Here is a 25,370-nt window from a genome sequence, read left to right as displayed (position 1 = left end):
GCAAAAGAAAAAGGAAAGAACCCAAATAAATAAAATCTAGAATGACAGAGTAGAGATCACAACCAACACAACAGAAATTAAAACAATAATAAGAGAATATTATGAGCAATAATATGCCAATAAAATGGGCAATCTGGAAGTAATGGACAAGTTCCTAGAAACATATATACTACAAAAACTGAAACAGGAAGAAATAGAAAATTTGAACAGACCCATAACCAGTAAGGAAATTGAATGAGTAATCAAAAATCTGCCAAAACACAAGAGTCCAGGGCAAGATGGCTTTCCAGGGGAATTCTACCAAACATTTAAGGAAGAGTTAACACCTATAATCTTGAAACTGTTCCAAAAAATAGAAATGGAAGGAAAACTTCCAAACTCTCTCTATGAAGCCAGCATTACCTTGGTTCCAAAACCAGACAGAGACCCCACTAAAGAGGAGAACTATAGACCAATTTCCCTGATGAACATGAATGCAAAAGTCCTCAACAAGACATTAGCCAACCGGATCCAACAATACATTAAAAAACATTATTCACCATGACCAAGTGGGATTTATACCTGGGATGCAGGGCTGGTTCAATATCCGCAAAACAATTAGTGTGACTCATCACATCAATAAAAGAAAGGACAAGAAACATATGATCCTCTTAATATATGCAGAGAAAGAATTTGACAAAATACAGCATCCTTTCTTGATAAAAACCCTCAAGAATATAAGGATAGAAGGAGCCTACCTGGAGATCATACAAGCCAAGTATGAACAACCCAAAGCTATATCATCCTCAGTGGGGAAAACCTGAGAGCTTTCCTCCTAAAGACAGGAACAAGATAGGGATGTCCACTCTCACCACTGTTATTCAACATAGTATTGGTAGTCTTAGCCTCTGCAATCAGACAACACAAAGAAATAAAAAGCATCTAAATTGGCCAGGAGGAGGTCAAACTTTCACTCTTCACAGATGACATGATACTCTATATGGACAACCCAAAAGAGTCTACCAAAAAACTGCTAGAATTGATTCATAAATTCAGCAAAGTTTCAGGATATAAAATCAATGCACAGAAATTGGTTGCATTCCTATACACCAACAATGAAGTGACAAATCAAGGAATTTATCCCATTTACAGTTGCACAAAAAAACATAAAATACCTAGGAATAAATCTAACCAAAGAGGTAAAAAATCTATACACTGAAAACTATGGAAAGCTTATGAAAGAAATTGAAGAAGACACCAAAAAATGGAAAAAGATTCCATGTTCCTGGATAGGAAGAACAAATATTGTTAAAATGTTGATACTACCCAAAGCAATCTACATAATCAATGCAATCCCTATCAAAGTAACACCAGCATTCTTTACAGAGCTAGAACAAATAATCCCAAAATTTGTATGGAACAAGAAAAGACCCCTAACGGCCAAAGCAATCTTGAAAAAGAAAACCAAAGCAGGAGGCATCACAATCCCAGACTTAAAGCTTTACAACAAAGCTGTAATCATCAAGATAGTATGGTATGGCACAAGAACAGACACTCAGATCAATGGAACAGAATAGAGAACCCAGAAATGGACCCACAGACGTATGGCCAACTAATCTTTGACAAAGCAGGAAAGAATATCCAATGGAAAAAAGACAGTCTCTTTAACAAATGGTGCTTGGAAAACTGGACAGCGACATGCAGAAGAATGAATCTGGACCACTTTCTTACACCATACACAAAAATAAACTCAAAATGGATGAAAGACCTAAATGTAAGACAGGAAGCCATCAAAATCCTTGAGAAGAAAGCAGGCAAAAACCCCTTTGATCTTGGCCACAGCAACTTCTTACTCAACACATCTCTGGAGGCAAGGGAAACAAAAGAAAAAATGAACTACTGGGACCTTATCAAAATAAAAATCTTCCACACAGTGAAGGAAACAATCAGCAAAACTAGAAGGCAACCGACAGAATGGGAGGAGATATTTGCAAATTACATATCAGATAAAGGGTTAGTATCCAAAATCTATAAAGTATTTATCACACTCAACACCCACAAAACAAATAATCAAGTGAAGAAATGGGCAAAAGACATGAATAGACACTTCAAAGAAGACATCCAGATGGCCAACCAACACATGAAGAACTGCTCAACATCGCTCATTATCCGGGAAATACAAATCAAAACCACAATGAGATATCACCTTACACCTGTCAGAATGGCTAACATTAACAAGTCAGGCAACAACAGATGTTGGCGAGGATGCGGAGAAAGAGGATCTCTTTTGCATTGTTGGTGGAAATGCAAGCTGGTGCAGCTACTCTGGAAAACAGTATGGAGGTTCCTCAAAAAAGTAAAAATAGAACTATGCTATGACCCAGCAATTACACTACTAGGCATTTATCCATGGGACACAGGTGTGCTGTTTCAAAGGGACACATGCCCCCCCCATGTTTATAGCAGCATTATCAACAATAGCTAAAGTATGAAAAGAGCCCAAATGTCCATCGATGGATGAATGGATAAAGAAGATGTGGTATATATATATATATATATATATATATATATATATATACACACACACACATACACAATGTGGTATATATATATGTGTGTGTGTGTGTGTGGTATATATATATATATATATATATATATATATATGTGGTGTGTGTGTATATATATATATATATATATATATATATACAAAATGGAGTATTACTCAGCAATCAAAAAGAATGAAATCTTGCCATTTGCAACAACATGGATGGAACTGGATGATATTATGCCAAGTGAAATTAGCCAGAGAAAGACAAAAATCATATGACTTCACTTATATGAGAACTTTAAGAGAGAAAACGGATTAACATAAGGGAAAGGAAACAAAAATAATATAAAAACAAGGAGTTGGACAAAACAGAAGAGACTCTTAAATATGGAGAACAGAGGGTTACTGGAGGGGTTGTGGGTGGGAGGGGGGATGGACTAAATGGGTAAAGGGCACTAAGGAATCTACTCCTGAAATCACTTTTACAATATATGCTAACTAATTTGGATGTAGTTTTTTTTTTTTTAAATGCAAAAAAAAGGGAAACAAAAATAATACAAAAACAGGGAGTGGGACAAAACAGAAGAGACTCATAAATATGGAGAACAAACTGAGGGTTACTGGATGGGTTGTAGGAGGAGGGATGGGCTAAATGGGTAAGGGGCACTAAGGAATCTACTCCTGAAATCATTGTTGCACTATATGCTAACTAATTTGGATGTAAATTTTAAAAAATAAAAATGAAAATGAAAATAAAAAATAAAGTCCATTTCTAGCAATTGCCTCCCTTCAGCCTGGTTGGTAGTCACAGAGATGTTTGCCTTTCTCACTTTTGTTCCTGAGTCTCCAAGTTAATCACCAGCAAGCTGTCATTGCTCCAATCCCCAGTTTTCTCTATTTTTGTTCTATATCTCATTCTCAATGCTTCTCTCTCTTTATCTCTCTCTCTCTCTCTCTCTCTCTCTCACACACACACACACATACACACTCAAATCAGTAGCACTAAGTATAGTTCTTACCTTAAGTAGTAATGTAGAATGTATATAGTTTCAAGAAAGCGATTCTCCTCTTCTCTTCCCATAATATCCCCCATGGCTCATGCCCTTTCTGATCTTGCTTTCAGACATTAAATGTCACTGCTCCTATCTCAGCCACCTTTCACTACCACCCTCTCCTCTTGTGTTGATGATGCTATAAATGGTGCTGCACTTCCTAAATAGCTGCTGGATCCAAGTTCTCATATCTCCATCAATGTCAGAGCTCTTTCTGTTCCAAGTGGAAAGTGACTTAACGTCTGATATGATATAGATAATTTAGTTGTCCAGTGACTCCAATTCTTTAGGTATATTCAAAGGTAGTTTTGATCCTGTAGGTTAACTATTTCATTTCTTCTGTCATGAAATTTTTGATATGTTCCCCAGTAATTGGCCCACTGGCCTGGGGGGAACTAATTGGAAACATCACTAGGTTCCCTCCTTTGACTCTAGTGCATCCAGAGGTAAGGTGATCGATCATGTTACTTAGCTTCCAAACTGAGATATCTCTAAGCATGAAAGGGGCCCTACTGTAATTATACCAGGATGGCAGGCATAAGCCAGGACTATGCTGTACTGGCTAAACTTTCAGACACTTGTATACCCAGGAACCCTAGCTGCCTGTCTTGACTTCCTAAAGGTCCAGATATATATGTATGTGCATATATATATATATTGCATATATATATATATATATATATATATATATATATATATATAAATATGTGTGTGTGTGTGTGTGTGTGTGTGTAAATTAAGACCCAACATGACCACCACTCTATAAGGAAAGTAGGTTCTCTACTTGTATTTCCTATGGCAGGTTCTGTTTTGTGAACCCAAGAGACTGTATAAAACAAATATGAAAAATAAGACACCAGGTAAAAGGGCCAACAGAAAGAGGGAGCAACAGGAACAAAGACAAACCATAGTTTCATCAGTTACAGAACAGAGGTTTAGCCCTCCTCTTGTACAGCTGCTGAATTGGCTGAAGTGTGCTGTACCAATTTAACACTTACCCAGACTGAGAGATATTATGAGAACAAGCTTGATAAGATACCTTACTACACTTACTCTCATAATGTTTTTGAGGATACATTTTATCATTCAACACAATTTTCTCTTTATAAGATCTCATAGGACAAACTTCTCACCATTCTGTCATAGTACCAAAAATTTATGTCTATCATGCACAATTGCTTTATATTAGTTTTATTTTATGGGCCCAGAATCATGTGACTATTTACCTTTTTTTGTTTGGGAAACTAAGGAGCTCAGAGAAAAATTTATGGCCTCTAGAAAATGAATGTACAGTCAATTTTGGGTTTTTTTTGTATGTCATGTTCTCTCTGTTTTACATTTTCTGTCTTTGTTTTCTCTCTAATCTGATTTTCTCCACTGACTATATTTCATTTCACCTTTAAAGTTAATGGTACTTCAAATGAAATGGGAATTGCATTCTTTACAAATAATTTTTCCTCTCTTTCTTTTTAAACTGTTTTTATTTTGATGTCTTTAGGGATATAAACTTTATTTAAGCAGTGTCCTATTTGAAAACAACACATGGCATGGATTTGGACAGGACTTTTCACTTTGTGAATGAAAGCATGGGGCAGGAAAAAAATTCAGGTACATGTGTCAGCAGGCTTAACTCAAACAGCTCTTCCTATCAAAGATTCTTCATTAAAAAATCTCACTTGACTAATTTTACTTTCAAATGCCATGAACACTGTCACAAATCATTTAGAGTTTCTAGAAGTAAGAATCTGTTATGAGGAACATGCTATAATGATTTGGACACCATCCTGACATTTTATTCCCTTGGTATAGGATTTCTGACAAGCTATGCTTAATGGGAAAAAAAAAAGTTTCTAATAAAGCTGAACACTGCAATAATTGACTATAGTGTAAATAGAATTTCCCAGTGTACTCTATTTCCACCACCTTTATTTTTCTTTTTCTGAAAATTGTTTATTGGCCTTTAGATGCGAATATGGAGCATGGCCTTTATTACCTTGCAGAAAGATATTTCAAGATGTGCTATATAAATCCCCTACTGTCTCTCTGTTTCCTCTTCCCAGCAGCTCAGTCATCTGGATGATAAATAAGCTCATGCCGGTGTTAGAGTTTAACTAGCAATGAATTTCACTTTATTGCAATATTTATGAAAGCTTTTTAAAATGTGGTTAAGTGAAAGCCTTCTTGTGGGCTGCAATCAATATTTCTTAACATGAGGTAGAGAATCTAAATCTTCAGTTTCATTCTACTCATGAGATCTAGACTGCCTTCTTGACAAAGGATCCAAAGTTTAATTATCAGGGAGACTATTTATGTCATCAGTACTTTGTATGATTTTATTATTATTATTATTATTATTATTATCACAATTGGGATTGGGATATTTCATGTTTTGCTTCCCCCACCCCCACCACCTTTGCCTGGAAAGGAACATGCAACTAGGGAATTTAGGCCAAGAAACCTGAGTCACAATAATTACCATTTCCAGGCTTCAGTGCTGTGTTTTCTATTAAGCCTGTAGAGCAATTAGCAATGTTTTATAACAGCTGTGAGAATTGTTGCTTGACCTCGTCTGATTACAATTCTGACACTTTTAAGAACAAATTGGTAAACAGTGTTGGCTTCAGAGGCCCTTTCAGAGTTTGTAGGAGAGGAACTGGCCTGTGGGGAAGGAGAGTCTTTGTCAGAAATGGGCTCAGAGGTGGCCCAGGTTGAAGAACAAATGATCCAAGAAAAATGTTGTCTTGTTAGCATGCAAGGGCAGCTGGTTTCCTTGGGCTGACACTCAAAGGCAGAGCCCATGTCAGCATTTGACAAACCTGAAAAGATACTAGCTAGACAGGTCCAAGATAGGAGAAAAGACACCCTTCTTATTTCTAGAAATAAATTGAGAAAATAATTCCCAGTTGGAGGAAGGACCATAACCCAGCTCTTCAAATTTCAATAATCAGATTGAACTTTCATTCTTCACAAGGAGTCTTTTGGGTGCCTCTGTTTTACCACCAAAATGGACTTCTGGCTCCGCTCCAACATAAGCCTGTTCTGATCTGCAGAAAAGAACCCAAATGTGGTACAGTGTCAGGGCACTAGGGATGATCACAGGCTCGGGAGCAAACCAGAAGTGGGGTTGAATCCCAAATTGCCATGTGACTTGTTCATGGACATATCACTTAACTTCTCTAAGCTTTAAATTCTTCATCTATAAAAGGGGGATCATTTTTTCAAATGCTAGACAGAGAATATGAAATGATAAGGGGGGAGAATGGCAGAAAACAAGGGGTGAGCCAACTACAACCCATGGGCCAAAATCAGCATACTGTTGATTTTTGTAAACCAAGTTGTTCTGGAATACAGCCATGACTGTTGATTACAGGCTGTAACTGCCTTCACAATGCAAAGGCAGAGTTCAGTAGTTGTGGCAGAGAACTATACAGCCCACAAAGCCAAAGATATTTACTATGATGCTCTTTACAGAGGTCTACTAACCTTTGGACTAGGCCAATTAGAATCCTTATCTACAAGGCTAATTTGACAAGCAAAATCTGTGAGGTAATTGTCTTGTATCAGAGGTGTCAAACGCAGTGTTATAGTGCACTGCTTATCATTCAGTTATAAGGTGTGTCCCACATCACTTGTTACTTGTATTTCAAAGTGACAAAATTTGAAATAATTTTGTTTTCTAAATTAGAACAAGTTTGAAGTGTTCATGCAACTATGTCAACAGAGTTGAAAGTCAACCCTTACTTTCATTCTAATGTGGTTTTTTAAGAGGAAGAAAAAAGGAAGGGACCTGCTGTTAGTGCTATAGGTATCACTGCATCCCTAGCTGTGCCCAGGGAGTGTGTGGCTTGTCATTCCACATATATCTTAGGTATCAAAATTCTCTATGCTGCAGGTAAGAAAATGCCCAGATAAAAGTGAATCAAACAAAATAGATCTATATAATTCCACTTGACAGGAATTTCATAAGTGGATGGTTCTAGGATTGGATCAAATGTAGCAAAGGTATTGATGCAATGTCTTCAACTCTCCTAGACATCTCATCCTGTCCTGTGATGCTTGCACATCCTTACCTAGCAATGTTCAAGGTGGGAAGGAGTGAACAGGCAGAAGTGAGGTTTGCTCCTCACTAGTCTGTCTTTTTAATGAAATATTATATATATATATATATATATATATATATATATATCTAGGAAATATATATATATATCTAGGAAATATATATATATATATCTAGGAAATATATATATATATATCTAGGAAATATATATATATAGGAAATATATATATATATATATATATATATATATATATATCTATATATCTAGGAATATATATATATGCACCTAGGAAAACTAGGAAATATATATATATATATATATATATATATATATATACCTAGGAAAACTAGGAAATATATATATATATATACACATACATATATATATATACACACATATATATATATATATATATATATATAAGAAAAATTCTCTTTGCCTTATTGGCCAGTACAGAGCCATATGTCTAACCCCTAAACCAACACTTACTCTTGGAAAGATGACTACTAATACTTGATTAAACTCTCCATGATATGTCCCCTGAAAGAGGGCACATTGTTGACCTAACAAGGGAAAAAGAGGATATAATGACTGCTGCATATGCAATTAAGAGTGTCTCCATACATAGTAGTTTAAGAAGTGGTTTAAAGGGATTTTCCTTGGTCGTACTGTGAAAGAAATCTCACAAACTTCTGGAAAATGTGTTTTTCTAAGAACACAACAAACCCATTTCAAAGATATCAAAATTTAGGTCATTCTGAATCACTAGCCAATGAAATATATTAGATCAGTGTTTCCCAAAGTATATTACCTGAAGCAATAGTCCCTATGGCTAAATGCTCTATGGCAAATAGATTTGAGAAATATTGTATACTATGTCTCCACAATGTAAATTGCTCTAATGCAAGTTAGCATAGCAAAGTTTCTGAGAAGCCCTCTAATAAAGAATATGTTCAGTATGGGTTTGTATTATACATTTAAAGGGGTTTTTTATAAGGGCTTATGGGAATTCCAGAAAATTGACCTGAGTTATTATCCCTAAAGATGAAGTGGGAGAGAATATCTTTTACAAATAAAGATGGAATCTATCCATTTACCTCCAGAAGCACTTGAAAGATTTTTTCCCTTCAATGACTACACACCTGGGTCCCAAATTTCCTCTGCTGCATCTTCTCTGAAAATGGTCCTAATAACAGCACACAAAGATTTTAAGCATATCATTAAACTTGACCAGTACCTGGAGTCTCAGGCAGCAGATTGAACACATTAGAGGTAGAATACAAACACAAATATAATTCTGTGCTAGTTTTGCACAAGTCTAACTCTTGTTAAGTCTAACATACTCTTCTTCCCGTCAGCTTAACGGTCCCACCTCTAAACTGTAGGTTAAGATTAGAGGTTGATAATTAAGTTTTTGGTCCCTCTTCTCTAAGGCCTCTATTCTGAGTTCAAATAGTTTCCACTCTTTTGTCCTGACTTTAGCTGTTTCTTCTAGTCATCTGCCTCACCCCACCCCCCCCCATTTGTTTTTTCCTCCATTTATATGCTTAGTAGAAGTAATATGAGGTTTAGAATCAAATAAACTTTGGCTCAAATCCTGCTTTCCTATATCCTAGCTGTGTTACCTCTCTGATATTTAAGCCACTCATCTATAACAAGCAGATAATACCTATCTCAAGGTTCTGTTTTGAGAATTATACAGTAAACATATGTAAATTGTTTATCATCAGTTTGAAGCTAAAGTAGGTACAGAATAAATGTCTATTGCTTTCCTTTATTTGGGCCGTAGCTATGAAGAATAATAGCAAACATTTACTGGATGTTTATAGTTGCCATGCACTGTGCTAAATGCACTATACTAATTATCTCATCTAATCCTCATAAGAATCCTATGAGGTAGATGTTACTATTATCTCTATTTTGTACATGAAGTTATTTGGGTTTGTACAGAGCCTACATAAGTGACCAGTCTTACAAGGTAAGAATTCTAAAACAGATCTGTTGAACCCTATGGCTATGCTATTACTCCCTGAGCCACGGTGGCAAAAACATGAGCTGTCTATGGAAATCTATTCTTCCCTTCTTCTGTAATACCTGGACTTCATCTGAGCCCTTGTTGGACTGCATTTCCCTGCCTCCCTAAGAAATGTAGGCCAAATGGTTGAGTCATCTCCAGTGGAATGTGAAAAGTCATGTGTGTCCCTCCTGGGCAGGGGTATCTAAGTGAGCAGGTGCCTCTCCATTCCTTTTTCACTGTGTGGGTGCAGACAATGATTAAATCCCAGGGATAGATGGCAGAGACACAAGAAGGAAAGAGTCTGGGTTTCTAAATTGCCAAATGGAGAGGAGATCTTTGCCTACCCAAGCATCTACTTTGGCCTGTAACATAAGCAAGAAATAAGCTTATTCTTTGCCTGGGTCAATTTGTGGTGACATCTATTTGGTAAGCAGTTTAGTCTACCCCAACTGCTATAACCATAAAGACTTTGATCTACTGTGTACTTGTTATGGTGTCTTGTAATTGCCATTGGTATAATAACTTTCACCAACTAAACTTGAGTCCCTTTGTTATGTTTTCATCTAGAAATACTTTTATTTTCCTATTCCTTGTCTTCTGCCTTTGTCACAGTTCCTTCAAGGCTCCCCAGGTCTATGTTCTTTCATTTCCCTTGAGCTTAGTGTTTTTTGCATCATTCTTTCCTTTCCTCCTACTTAGCTCATACTTAGCTTCATTCTATCCCAAAGCATCAGCCTTTCTTTAGTATGATCAGCTTGATCCCTTTAAAATGTGATGGGATATTTGAAAATTGTGTCACAATGGCACAATGCTCCCCAAGGCCCACTGACAGCATTTAAAATCCTCACAGTGGCAGTAGTCAGAGAAGGAAATATGTGGGAGGAAAGTAAGCAAGCAGTGAAAAAAAAATGGCCAAAATGTGATCTCTTCTCTCAAGTAACTTTATACTCTAGAAAGAATGCAGTAAAGACTGCCAAAGGCTTTCACTAAAAGATGAAGAGCTACTAAAAGGGATATATAGAGAGTAAAAAAGTTCAGATAGTAGGAAATAAGGTTTGAAACCTCGTCTTCAGCCCCACTGAAGTAAGATAAATTCATGGTATGTGTACGGAGTACTTTCAACACTAAAAGAAGAAAGATACATGTCTTAAAAAATCCATTGTGTGTTTCAAGAAACCACAGTATATTATCATGGGTTTGGCCCTTGATGCTGTTCTCTCCTATGTCAGAGGAGGATAAATGGGCACAACTCACTGAAAGGTCATCGTTATGGGAACACTCTGCTGGGAGTCCCACGTGGGTGTTCAGCTCAAAGCAGCACACCAGCAAGTGGTTGTGACACCTCAGCTTTGGGTGGGAATAAACTTGTCCTTTCATGCATCTTAGATGGAAGACACTGAGCATAATTTAATGTTCTTTTAAGAAAATGGTGATTGTCTTGTGGTTTAATATAGTGAATCCCTCAGTGTCTACTGAGATACAAATGACATATGCCCTTGGGGCTTAATGGTTCCTTCTGACTGGGCCTTTTGATTTCTGGTGTCTTTTTGGATCCATTTTTCTGCCAGGCCAGCAATTATTATTCCTATCAGTTTTTTTAATAATGGATGATTCAATTAAGTCCACTTCTGAAGTTAAAATTTGGTTCTTCTAGGATCATATCAAATATAAGGGGACTCAAAGTGAGTCTCTAAGGGCCTCTCCTATGAAAAAAGAGCATGTGATGATGCATTCAATTGATAGAAAGAAGGCCATTTCGGCAGCTAAACCCTTCTAAGTACTTGTGATTAATTAACAAACCAAATCTAAAAGGAGGGAAGAACACTTATAATGGCCCTAAAACCATCATCATCATCATCTCTACTAATAATTAGTAATATGTCATTCTTTTTATGGCTGAGTAATATTCCATATCTATATCTATGTACACACCACCTCTTCTTTATCCATTTATCTATCAATCTATCAGTGACTACCTGGACTGCGTTCATAATTTGGGTATTGTAAATAATGCTGCAATAAACATATGGGTGCATGTATCTTTTCATATTAGTGTATTCGTATTCTTTGGGTTAATACCCAGTAGTGGAATTACTGGATCATAGGGTAATTCTATTTAATTTTTTGAGAAACCTCCATGCCATTTTCCACAGTGGCTACACAGTTTGCATTCCCACCAACAGTGCAAGAGGGCTTATTTTGCTCCACACCCTCACCAACACCTGTTGTTTCTCATGTGGTTGATTTTAGCCATTCTGACAGGTGTGAGGTGATATGTCATTGTGATCCGGATTTGCATTTCCCTGATACTTAGTGATATTGAACATCTTTTCACATGTCTGTTACCCATCTGTATGTCTTCTTTGGAGAAATGTGTGCTCATGTCTTCTGCCCATTTTTTAACTGGATTTTTTTGTTTTTTGGGCATTGAGTTCTTTATATATTTTGGATACCTGCCATTTATCAGCTATGTCATTTGCAAATGTCTTCTCCCATTTAGTAGGTTCTTGTTCAGTTTTGTTGATTGTTTCCTCTGCTGTGCAGAAGCCTTTTATTTTTTGTAGTCCCAATAGTTTATTTTTGCTTTTGTTTCCCTGGCCTCAGGAGATGTATCTAGAAAGATGTTGTTACTGTAAATGTCAGAGAAATTACTGCCTGTGCTCTCTTCTAGGAGTTTTATGGTTTCAAGTCTCATATTCAGGTACTTAACCCATTTTGAGTTTATTTTTGTGTATTGCATAATAAATTGGGCCAGTTTCATTCTTTTGCATGTAACTGTCCAGTGTTACCAATATCATTTGCTAAAGAAACTGTCTCTTTCTCATTGCATATTCTCACCTCCTTTGTCAAAGATTAATGACCATATAATCATGGTTTATCTCTAGGCTTTCTATTTTGTTCCACTGATCTATGTGTGTATTATTGTGCTAGTACCAGTTTTGATTACTACAGCTTTGTAGTATATCTTGAAATCTAGGGTTGTGATACTTCCAGTTTTGTCCTCTTTTCAAGATTGCTTTGGCCATTAGGGGTCTTTTGTGGTTCCATAGAAACTTTAAGATTATTTGTTCTAGTTTTCTGAAAAATGCTATTGGTGTTTTGATATGGATTGAATTTTATATATATATATATATATATATATATATATATATATATATATATATATATTGCTTTGGGTTGTATGGCCATTTTAATAGTATTTCTTCCAACCCATCAGCATGGAATCTTCCCATTTGTTTGTGTCATCTTCAAATTCTGTCATCAGTGTTTCATAGTTTCCAGAGTCTTTCACCTCTGGTTTTTGTTCCTAGGTATTTTATTATTTTTGGTGAAGCTATAAATGGGATTGTTTTCTTAATTTCTCCTTCTGCTGATTCATTATTATTGTGTACAAATGAAACAGATTCCTGTACAACAATTTTGTATCCTATGACCTAATTGAATTAATTTACCAATTCTAGCAGTTTTCTGGTGGAGTCTTTAGGGTTTTCTATATATAGTATCATGTCATCTGAAAACAGTGAAAGTTTTACTTCTTCCCTACCAATCTGGATGCCTTTTGTTTCTTTTTGTTGTCTGATTGCTGTGGCTAGAACTTCCAGTATTATGTTGAATAAAATTGGTGAGGGGTACCTGGGTGTCTCAGTTGGTTAAGCATCCGACTTCAGGTCAGGTCATGAGTTTGTGGTTCACCAGTTAGAGCCCCACATCTGGCTCTGTGCTGACAGCTTGGAACCTGGAGACTGCTTTGGATTCTGTGTCTCCTTCTCTCTCTGCCCCTCCCCCACTCATGCTCTGTCTCTCTCTTAAAAATAAATAAGCATTAAAAAAATTTTTTTAAGTGGTGAGAGTGAACATCCTTGTCTTCTTCCTGATCTTAGGGGAAAAGCTCTCAGTTTTTCACCAAAGAGTATTATGTTAGCTGTGGATTTTTCACATAAGGCCTTTACGATGTTGAGGTATGTTCCCTTCAGACCTACTTTGTTAAGAGTCTTTATCATGAATGGATGTTGTACTTTGTTCAAATGCTATTTATCCATCTACTGAAATGATCCTATTGTTTTTACCCTTTTTCTTGTTGATGTGGTTTGTGAATATTGACTCATTCTTGTATCCCCAGAATAAATCCCACTTGATTGTGGTGAATGATTGTTTAAATGTATTGTTGTATTTGCTTTGCTAATATTTTGTTGAGGAGTTTTGCATGTATGTTCATCAGAGATCCTGGCCTATAATTACCTTTTTTTGTGTGATGTCTTTATCTGGTTTTGGTATCAAGGTGATACTGGCCTCATAGAATGAATTTGGAACTTTTCCCTCCTCTTGTATTTTTTAGAATAGTTTAAGAATAGATAATAACTCTTCCTTAAATGTTTGGTAGAATACACCTGTGAAGCCATCTAGTCCTGGACTTTTGTTTGTTGGGAGTTTTTTGATTGCCAACTCAATTTCATTTCTGATTATCAGTCTGTTCAACTTTTCTATTTATTCCTGCTTCAGTTCTGGTAGGTTATATGTTTCTAGGAATTTATTCCTTTCTTCTATGTTGTCCAATTTGTTATCATATAGTTTTTCGTAACATTCTCTTACAATTATTTGTATTTCTGTGGTGTATGTTATTATATCTTCTCTTTCATTTCTGATTTTGTGTATTTGAGTCCTGTTTCACTCACTCTCTCTCTCTCTTTATTTTATGAGTCTGGCCAAAGGCTTACAAATTTTGTTGATCTTTTCAAAGATTGCTTCTCAGAGCTTTAACTTCTTTGTTTGGAAAGCAATAATAATACATACCCCATAGGGTGTGAGCTCAAGGTGAGGGTTAAATGAGGCACATGTGAACAAGCCTGAAAATAGTCGGTGTTCATTTTCAGTTGGGAATATTGCTTCTCCTACTGGGCACATAGTGGAACAGTCACATACTCAGCCAAGAAGTGGCTATGTGTGCAGTGTTAGGTCAAGTCAATCACACTCTTTCTTTCCTAACAATCTGAAAGATGTGTGAGTCATAAAAGATGAAAACAGTAGGAAGCAAGCGTTTCTAATGAAAGCTCCTGGAAAAAGAGTTTGTTTGTCCTTTAGTTCCTTATCCCTGACTCCACAGAGCAATCTAGATCTTGCCCTTGACAAGATCCACCTGTTCAATTCTGCCTCTGAGTCTGAAGTCTACCCAGTCTCCTTGTTATAAACATCCTCTATCCCTTTGAGTTAGCCACTGGGGAGTGATATGCTTGGATTCTGGTTTATACCCAGTGTTCTTGTTATAAATACCCTTTTTTCCCCCGAGTTTACTGCAGGAGGGTTTTATGCTTACATACGAAAACTACCGATTGAGACATCATGCTCTTCTCTATGAAGATATGCTAATACTCATAAAGAAACACAAACTGTCAGGATATCTTATTTACCCACCCCTCCTGGCCAATGAAAAACAAGTAAATTAGTCTCTACCATCATATAAAAATATTGACTTTTAAAGACAGTGGTGATGGATTTCCTAATGGTATAAAAATGGTCCCATGTTATACCTGGGGGCTGAACGAAATGCATTGCATAACACATATTTTTCCTTCTTAAAGCTCAAAAACAATAGGACTGTGAAAACAAGAGAAGCACTAAGTGACCACAAAAAGCAGAGGCTTGCCCTCTTCCAGAGCAATGTTCAGAGAACCTCACAGGACATGCTAAGGGCTATTTCGTTGCAGAAACAATTTATAAGAGCCACTAGGAATAGAGTCTGAGCAAGAAGGGTCAATACTGCAGTGTTGACAAATAAGAAACTTCCAGGATATGTTTCTGAGCATGGTCAAGCTAGGGTAAGTTCTACCCACTTACATATACTAAAACCCGTCCTTAAGGTATGTTTTTAACAAGCAAGACTCATGAGCCAAAGGAAGTTGTCAGTTGATGCTGTGACCTGCACTCCCTGGAAATCCAAGCAAGGAAAACACTAGATAAAGCAAAGAGTGAAAAGCTGAGATCCAAAAGTACAAATTAGGAATTCACTGAAGCCAAGTAAAAATTTAAAAGTAACTTAAAATTAAAAAAATTCTTTGCTTTAAGCAATAGATGTGCCAAAGGAAATGGTGTCACATGGAATCTGTTGAAACAAAATTATTTCTAATGCATGAAAGGTGCTGGTGCTTTGTAGTTAAGCCTATGATGACCCCTTCTTTAAAATCAAGGAATTGCCTCAAATAGCAAATAATTCTTTATAGTCTTTTTTTTATTTATCTCCAGCGTGTTCCTTCTACTGTTTCCAACAGCTAAACTTTTTTTGTTTTCTTCTATCCACTAATTTCCAGTCTTATTAACTTTTATTCAACCAAAATTAAGAAATAGAAGATATACCCCGGCCACCTTTAAAATCACTTTTATTTTCAACCATTATAACTTCCTTCCCTTCTTTCTCTGAAAGAGCATACCCATCTCTTTGCCAGATTCAAACATTTCCCCCATGTTCTTGATCAATGTCCTTTTTCTCTTTTACATCTTTGCACTGGAGGTGAACCTGTCTCTCCCCCGAACCTTCTCCCTCTCTACTCTTTCTTTCCCTCATTCTATCTTTCCCTATATATTGACCCTCTCATGCACACACACACCTCTGCACACACAAAGTCTACAGATAAAATACAAGGAATTTTATTTTCCTCTTCTCCCACCGTTTCTGGTCGTAGAACATGTCCTACTATAAGCAACTCAAATCTGGAGAGAAGACAACCATTCTTTTAGCATAATAAACCACAGGCCATTTATAAACAAGGGATTATTCAATGCTAAAGGTCCAATTTTGTTGTAGGTAGTGTACCTGGAGGCAAGGCCAGCTACATAATGTGTGGAGCCCAGTGAAAAATGAAAATGTGGACACCTTGTACAAAAGGGAGGGCAAAAGTGCCATTAAAAGTAGTAAAATATAAGACTTTTTTCTCCTTTCTTCACTGGTTTTGTTAGTTAATGTTACTGTGTGTTAGACACAGTGATACTTATTAGGAGCGTGCAAACCCTGAGGTTTGCAACATAAGTTGAGGCCTTGAGCCCATTGAGGCTTTCATTCTCCATTGTCTCACCAGACTTCACTTGTAAAACACAAACTCAAAGACAAAAATCACCAAGAATTTTAAGGCGGTGATAAAAGAACATTAGATCCAAGCTTGGGGCCCTTCTATGCACATAGTCCTGTGAACAAGTCCATGAAGGGAGCCCTTCCTGGAGACACATCACTGTGTTAGCATTTCACCTCATTCTCTTGATCACTCTCATGATATGCAACCATGTCTTAATAAGCTTGTATCCAGTTTTGTTTCCTTTTAATCCATACTCCATTCTGTCAATAGACCAAGCTTTCTGACAAACAAGTCTGGTTATTCCATTCCTCTACTTAAAAATCCTTCAATGATTGCCCCTGTCTCCAGGATAAAATTACATGAGAATTGTAGGAAATGGAAACTATACTACCTATTTTAAACAGAGGGTCTTAATCTAGAAGATTAGGAGTTTACAAATTAGTTAGAAGGGCTGAAGGAGTGGACTCTAGCCCAGCTCCCCAATAATGATTCACAGAGTACAGCAGAATTTCCCACCAAAGCTACTGCTGCCTCAGCCACAAATAAGAACATGGATAGTCAAAGCTCTAATTCAAACTGTTGACTTCAAAATTTACCCAGTAATTGTAATCTCAAGATCAGAAAATCACTACCACCATGACAGCCTCTCAACACCCACAAAGAGCTAGAGATTAAACAGTAGGAAAATACAAATTCTTCACCATGCTTACAGATACAGCCAGAAGCAGCAGAAAGATAGGCCCTATGTCACTTCTACTTTCCAAATCTCATAGGAGGACATTTGACTGATGGAGTCTATCTGCTGAAGGAGATCAAGGAATTCAGATTTTTAAGTTTTCAGACTCTGAGGTAAAGAAAGGCTCACCAACGGAGGTTAGAAAGCTACTCCCCATATGTCCCCAAAATGTCAACCTAATTTACCAGTCTTCTTAATATTCTCCCCATTATGCCTTCCATGTATCCTTCAGTTCAGCCATGCTGATGACCTGCTTTTCTCATAAAAGGCTAAACATTTTAGAGTTTCTCTAGATTTGCCTAAAATATCTATGAAATGCCCTTTCCTTCATGTTGAAACTGCATAACTACAACTCATTCTTCATAGCTCACCTTTTTCTTCTTTTTCTCTGACTCTTTTAACCATTTCTTGTGTGCCAGTGCCACTAAATCTGTTCACCTTGTGTTGTATTGGCACACACCAATTAGACTGAGAAGTCCACGGTGACCAAAAAAAAAAAAAAAAAAAAAAAAAAGTCTTGTTCTTTTATATCCCTCTACCTAGCCCAGGATCTAAAATATACAACAAATGTGTATTGATAGAATGAATCTGTTGAGCATAACTAGGATTCTTCCAAATCTGACTTGCTCATGAAGTGAGGTAGACCCATATATACTAATATATTTACAAACAGGTTATGAATGCTAAATCCACTAGAGCAGAATGAAGTAATTACAGAGCAGAAAAGATAGTTGGCATCTCATAATAAGGGGATAATATAAAGCATAAAACCTCTTTCTTGTTCTCTTTTCTCAGAGAACTCTAGAATGTGGAACTCATCAAGCTTAAGTACCAAAGAGAAGCATGTCAAGTACCTAGGCTGTTATTTATATATCTCCCTCTTGTGGTAATTAGAAAGACTTCATTTTCTTTTACAGTAGTCATAATTAGAATTTAATAGAAACAAGTCACACTTCATAAAAAAAACGGTAACATTTATGTGGTTTGAAGTATATTAATCCAACAAGTTTCAGTTATCTGTATCTCCTTAAGGCCTTAATCATGAACAATAGAGACAAGAAAATATATATATAAAACATTCTAGTGGGTTCTTTAGTCTCAGTGACATCTGGTACTCAATTTTTTTTTTTCTTCAGCAAAGACAGATATTTCAATAAAGATGTGAAGGGGCTGTCAAATATTTTATGATACGAAGATACTTTCATAAAGTAATTTTCCTGAGGAAGTAAGATTCTTCCAATGCCTTAACTACCCCCTTCTGAAATTAGCCTTATTGGCAGACTATTACATTGGAGTTGCATTTAAAAGGGATGGTCCTTTGAAAGTGACCACAAAGGTAATGGTGTTTTGGTAAAGGTCAAGTCCATCATACCCCCATGAAGACTATACAGCCACCTCTGCCAATTCAGGGTCTCCTTTCTCTGAATTTTCTACTGTACTTAAAGTTTTCATTCAAAAAATATTTATTGAGTATCTGCTATAGTCAATACACTTTCCAAGACAGAGATGAAATAAAGCAGCATCCTGCCCCCTTGTGGGGGTGGGGGGGGTGGTGGTTACCATCTAGTAGAGTCTATAACCCATGTGCCTAATAACTAATGTAAGGAAGAGAATGATAAAAGATGAGATTCAGTGGTTCTTAAAGTAGGTAAGAGGTTTATATGTGAAAGATTTTCTTTTTTTTTTTTAATTTTTTTTAACGTTTATTTATTTTTGAGACAGAGAGAGACAGAGCATGAACGGGGGAGGGTCAGAGAGAGGGAGACACAGAATCTGAAACAGGCTCCAGGCTCTGAGCTGTCAGCACAGAGCCCAACGCGGGGCTTGAACTCACGGACCGCCAGATCATGACCTGAGCCGAAGTCGGCGGCTTAACCGACTGAGCCACCCAGGCACCCCTATATGTGAAAGGTTTTCAAATATGTTTCTACTACCTTCAGATTCTAAAATAATATTTTGAAAGAGCACCCAGATGACTCTGATATGCACATCCCTCTTCTCCTTTAAGAACCACTGAACTGAGAGGAGTTCAAAGGATATAGATTACTTCCTGGACACGGGAGTACGGACCAGGATGACGTTGGAAAGGAAGTGACAAGCAGGTCTGAGAAAAAGAGGTGCAATCTCTAATATCTCAGCGACCAGGCAAGTAATGTAAATAAATGAGGTATTCTAGGTCAAGTTGATGTGAGGGAGCACTGGCCACTGTGGCTAGCTAGAAAGCACTTGTTCTTTTTTATACGGAATAGCCACTTCTCAGCTCCAGCCAACTGTTTTGTGCAAGAGAATAAGCCTAATGCTGACATATCTTCTAATATTTCAAGTGATATCATAAATGTGGATCTTTGTCTTGAATTGGCAATTAATTCAAAACAGTTTAAAGCACTCTGTAGCTCCACACTTCTTAGACAAAACCAAATGTGTGTGGGTTATATTTGGCCTCTAGGCTGTTGGCCATTAACTGAACTGACACTGTATCAGGCTCTGTGCCAGGTGCTGGAGTGCATACAACAGTGTTCCTGCCTATAGAGTGCCTACAGCCCAGAGGAAATTGATAAGAAAACACATGATAACTGTAAGATATAACCAGGGCCTGACAGCACTGTGAAAACACAAAGAAAAAGACACTTACTTCCGAGGGGGTTATGGAAAGCTTCAAAGAGGAAGGGATGTGAGGGTACAATCTGGAAAGATGAGCAAGCCTTTCCCAGGCGGACAGCTGAGAAGAGACAGGCAAAAGAAACAGTGTTTGTAAAGGCTAAACAATACCAAAGAATTTCAGGAAGATCATAAAGTCCACCAGGGCAATGTATTTATTTTTTTTCACCTTTAGTGCACTTTATCCAAGGTTACACATAGAAGATTCTCTATAAATCGTTCTTGACAAATTTTGAGGCTCACAGATATGAGATATATTAACAACAGTTTTCCCCACTGATCTGTAGGAATGTTCACAATCTCCAAAGAGCCCCAAACCCTTGATTCAATCCAGTGTTTCATGATGTAATGAGACCCTCAGATTAAGAAGAAAAAGGAAGTTAAGAAATAATGAAATTCCTCCCCAGAGCCACGCATAGCTAACCTTCAATTGTTCACAGGTTGATTATCTAGTAATGAGACATTCATATTCTTTGCAGTGTTCTCTCCTTCCTCTTTTATTCCTTTTTGTCTTGTTCTCTGATCACATCACTTCCCTTCGAAAATCTGTTAGGAGCCACACATCCAGCTCATCCATTTGTGGCGCATTAATAACTTTGAGATAAGATAAGAGCTGAACGAGGGCATATCAGTGATTTCTGCATTTTCTGAGAATTTTAGCCATCATATTCCTCTGGTCCCCCATTACTACAGATGAATTGAGTCAGTGAAACATTTTAAAGTCCAAGAGGATGGCTGCTTCAGACTGTCTTGTCAATAAAATGATTTCAAGTCCTAACTTCCTTTGCCTCAGAAGCCAAGACTCCTAAGCAGAAACACAATTTATTCCCTTAAACTGTGGACAACTATACACATTCCCATGAAGGCTAATACAGCTAAACGCTTTTTAAGAGGAATGAATGTGATTTCAAACTGTGCTTGTCTACAAGGAACAGAGTTCAGAAATTCATATCATTTTTTTGTGATGAGCAAGGAATAGAAACAGGAAAATATATTGCCATGCAATTGTTCTATGGAGAAATGGTGAGAAGTTATGCAAAGCATAAAAGGGCAAAATCATTCTCTACCTCAGTTTTCCAAGGGCTGCTAGTCTATCAAGTGTAAGGGAACAAAAGGAAACATTTTCTTTCCGAATCAACTATTTCTTGACTCATAAATCTCATCCAGGGAAAATATTTTTCTCTCTTTCTATTCTCTCTCCAACCCCCAATTTATATAGTCTTCTGTAATTTCCCTCAACATCATTTACCAAATATATCATAATATACTCTTTCCCTGAGGCCACCATTTCAAGAGACACCTTTACTCAACCTGGGAATTTTTCAAATAAATCACTCCATTTGGATTTTCTTCCCTCAACATATTTAGTGTTGGGAACACACTGGTGAAGGTTTTAAAAGCTAAAATTGTACTTTGAAATGTCAATATATTTGGGGTGTAAGCTTAAGGTGCAGAATGACTCCTTAGGGCAAAGTCAATCACCTCTTTGGTTTGTTGAGTCTCTAGAACTATTTTACAAATATTTTTGTTAAAATAATAACCCTCTTCTCTCCCCCCAAAAATCTGTGTCAAACGCTCTTTCCCTTCATGGGGTTTTGGAGGAAATTTCAACCCATATATTTTTGTCATATTTAAACTCATATCATTACAAGTTTTAGGTACTTCTTGCCCCACAGCCAAGACCCTTAGCTACTTGCACAAATACAAATCAATATCAAAGAATGAGAACTTGTTTCAAACTCAAATCCTCACATTTGAGGCAAGGTTATATTGTGAAATTAGCATCTCCTTGTTTCTTTCATCCTCCTCCTCCTCTTCGCCCTCCTCGTCCTCCTCCTCCTTTTCTTCTTCTTCTTCTTCTTCTTCTTCTTCTTCTTCTTCTTCTCTAGGCTAGAAAATGATAGCCTGTGAGATAAATCTGATGCATAGCCTGTTTTATATGGCTTATGAACTAAGAATAGTTTTTACAGTTTTAGATGGTTGTAAAAAATATTAAAAAAATTTTTAAAGGCACAAAGAATTATATGTGACACTGAATATATGTGATCTATAAGCCTGAAATACTTATCATCTGGCCCTTTACAGAAAAAATATGCCCAACACCTGATATAGGCAAATACACATTCCTTCCATTGCTTAGGCCCTTATCAAATGTCTAAACATCATTAACATCTATCTACCTTTACTTGGACAAATTATAGTGTAGACAAATCATAAGATGGAAGAAAGCTGTTTTATATTTGATTTTGTGACATATTTTGGGCATTATCTTAATTTGGGTTCACCAAGAAGTAGATCACAAGATAAAGATTCATGTGCAAGAGGTTTATTTGAGAGGTGATCCCAGGACTCTAGGGGATGGAGGGAGAGAGGTAGCAGCCAATACAGGATTTGTTATCATGTAAGTTTCCTATTGTGGGCAAATGAAGCTTCACCCTGCAGGGGAGCTCCAGCTGGTGTTGGACAGAGTTATTCCACTTGTGAGGTGAGGGAGATAGGGCACTGACCCATCCACTCTCATCAGGTTTGGTTGAGGGCTGCTTCCAGAAACTGGTAATTCTCCACAACTTCCAGCTTGTGAGCACACTTGCAGAGTGGCTTCTAGTCACCAGAAGATGACATCAGGCAACAAACGATATAGATGCTAATGGTTTAAAAGAGATACAGGTGGGCACTGAGAACACCTGCTATACTTCATCCCTTACAATGCCCCACATTTTAAATGTACTCCTTACTGTTACTGCTTCTCCAAGGTGGTCATGATTTATTTTTTTTGTCCAGCTCTATGAGAAATATTTGACATTTAACATTGTACAAGTTTAAGGTAAACAATGTGTTGATTTAATACATTTGTATATTGCAAAATAGTAACTACTATAACGTTAGTTAACACCTCCATCTGATTTATAAAACCAAACTTATAACAACAGAGCTAGTGAGAGAAACTAACGTTTCACTTCCACAAATGATATTTTAATCTCTCTCTTCTACCACCTGTATTAGATCCTTCCCACCCTTAGCCACCACTTTTGTTGATCTAGATTACTTTCATCCCTTAAAGTCTAAACTTCTGATTAACATACCCTAACAGGCTGTGGTTACCAGGCTTACTTGCCCATTCACAATGAATACTGGTCTTGAATTCCCCCAGAGGCAACCAAGTGAATCCCCTGAGTTCCAGAAATACTCCTCCCTGTCCCCATTACATAGCAGCAATCTTATGTCTGCATGATAATCAGGATTATCCATCCTTGACAGCAGTATAGTGTAGTATGACGTAGCGTAGTGTAGTGTAGTGTAGTGAAGTGCAGTGTAGTACAGAGTAGTATAGTTTAGTTTAGTTTAGTACAGAGTAGTGTAGTTAGTGTAGTATAGTATGATACTATATAACTCATTTCCTGGCCCACTTGTCTACATGCATGAGGAGCCCACAATGTCCAGGCTGCAATCATAGCTTTATAATTAGAATAATTAATGTGTCCCCTAGCAGAAGTGTCCTTTACATACTTCCATGAGAAACCAGGGCATCTAGTTCATTAGAGTCCAGATTTGTGAGGATGGGAAGCACAAATTCCCCATGTAAGTCACTGGGAATGGCTGGGAATGAGTCATGTCTACTTCTATATCTTGTTTCCCAGACTCATGTTCTTTAGTTATCAAGGACACAACACCATATAACGAGCATCAGTTCAAAATATATATCACACTGTGAAAGACAGCAAACCAATACTGAATACTTGTATCCACAAAGCTGGCTCTTTAGCTATGTATTAAGAAGACATTGCAACAATTCTGCCAGGTAGTGTCTCCTAAATGGGGTAGTCTATTTTAGGCCAGTGGATCCCATGATGGTCACATGCTCACTGTTGCATCTTCCCTGAAAAATGGATTACTTGATTCAAGGGGATGCAGGATCTTATGAAAATAAATCAGACATTAAGCACATGATCACTGTGGGTCTTCAGACAGAAGTACTAACCAAGCCAATATGGCAGAACAGATACTATGATCTAAATGTGTCTCCCAAAAATGGATATGTTGCATTACTAAACCCCAAAAGTTATGGTATTGGTAGCTGGGGCCTTTGAGAGGTACTTATGTCATGAGGGCAGAGTCCTCATGGATAGGATTAGCACTTTTATAAAAGAGAACCCACAGAGCTCACTAGCTTTTTCCACAATGTAAGGACAAATCAAGAAGCTACTAACTATGGACTAAAAAAGGCCCTCAATCATGCTGGATTCATGATCTTGAACTTCCAGCCTCCAGAACAGTGAACAATAAATTCTTGTTGTTTATATGATACCCAATGTGTATATTGGCATATATATATATATATATATATATATATATATATATATATATATATCCATACTGACAGAGAGCAAATCCAGACCTAGAATATATACCCATACCATACCATACCAAGAAAGAAAGAATTTCTGCACCCTCCATGTGGAACATATCCAATGTAATCAAATTGCCAGCAAGTGGCTAATTGGTACCACAATAAGAGTGGTACCATAATGAGAGTTCAGCAATGGTCTCTACTACTGACACTTTGGACAATTTGCAGTACCAGTTAAATCAGCCTTTGTAAAAGGAGTTTGTGTTGTTGGGCCTAACTATAGCCGCAACTCTGCCACTATGACTACTTTAGTCTGTTATGCAAGGACTAGTGGCCACAAAAACAAAATCTTGTTGAACTCTACTGGACAAGTTATCTATTCAGCCTGGCATTTAGTGCCATCTCTGTGATGAATGCTGTCTGGTAGGCATTGACATGAGACACAAAGATCTGCACACTTTGTGCCCACTCCCATGGGACTATCTACATCCCTGTTTTCTACATCTCTTTGTCCTCAGTCTTCCAATCTTGCACCTTCCAAACTCCTGAATAATCTACAAAACCACTGATAATTTTTAAAGAGTTTATGATCTTTACTTCATGCCACTTCTCCCTGCCCAAGTTAATCATCAGATGTACTGTTCAAAGCCCTGCCCACTGAGTGAATTTCCCCCTCACCACTGTCTTCTAGGACAACCCCTGTATGTGGCTGTAAAGCAGGAATGGTCCATACTGAACTGAGCCATTTGTGATCCAGGTCTGGATACTTTCTTCCTACATTAATTGGCCATTGAGAACCCCTGAAACCACAGGCATGGGTTAAAGAGACACCAGTACAATTGAGGTAGGAGACATGGGGGTCTGGGCCACCTGTACACTCAGCTGTGCCCTCTGGACATGCTCAGGCTTAACC

This window comes from Panthera leo, chromosome D4 (assembly GCF_018350215.1).
Source record: "Panthera leo isolate Ple1 chromosome D4, P.leo_Ple1_pat1.1, whole genome shotgun sequence".
Lineage (NCBI taxonomy): Eukaryota > Metazoa > Chordata > Mammalia > Carnivora > Felidae > Panthera > Panthera leo.
This window is presented reverse-complemented; position numbering follows the sequence as displayed.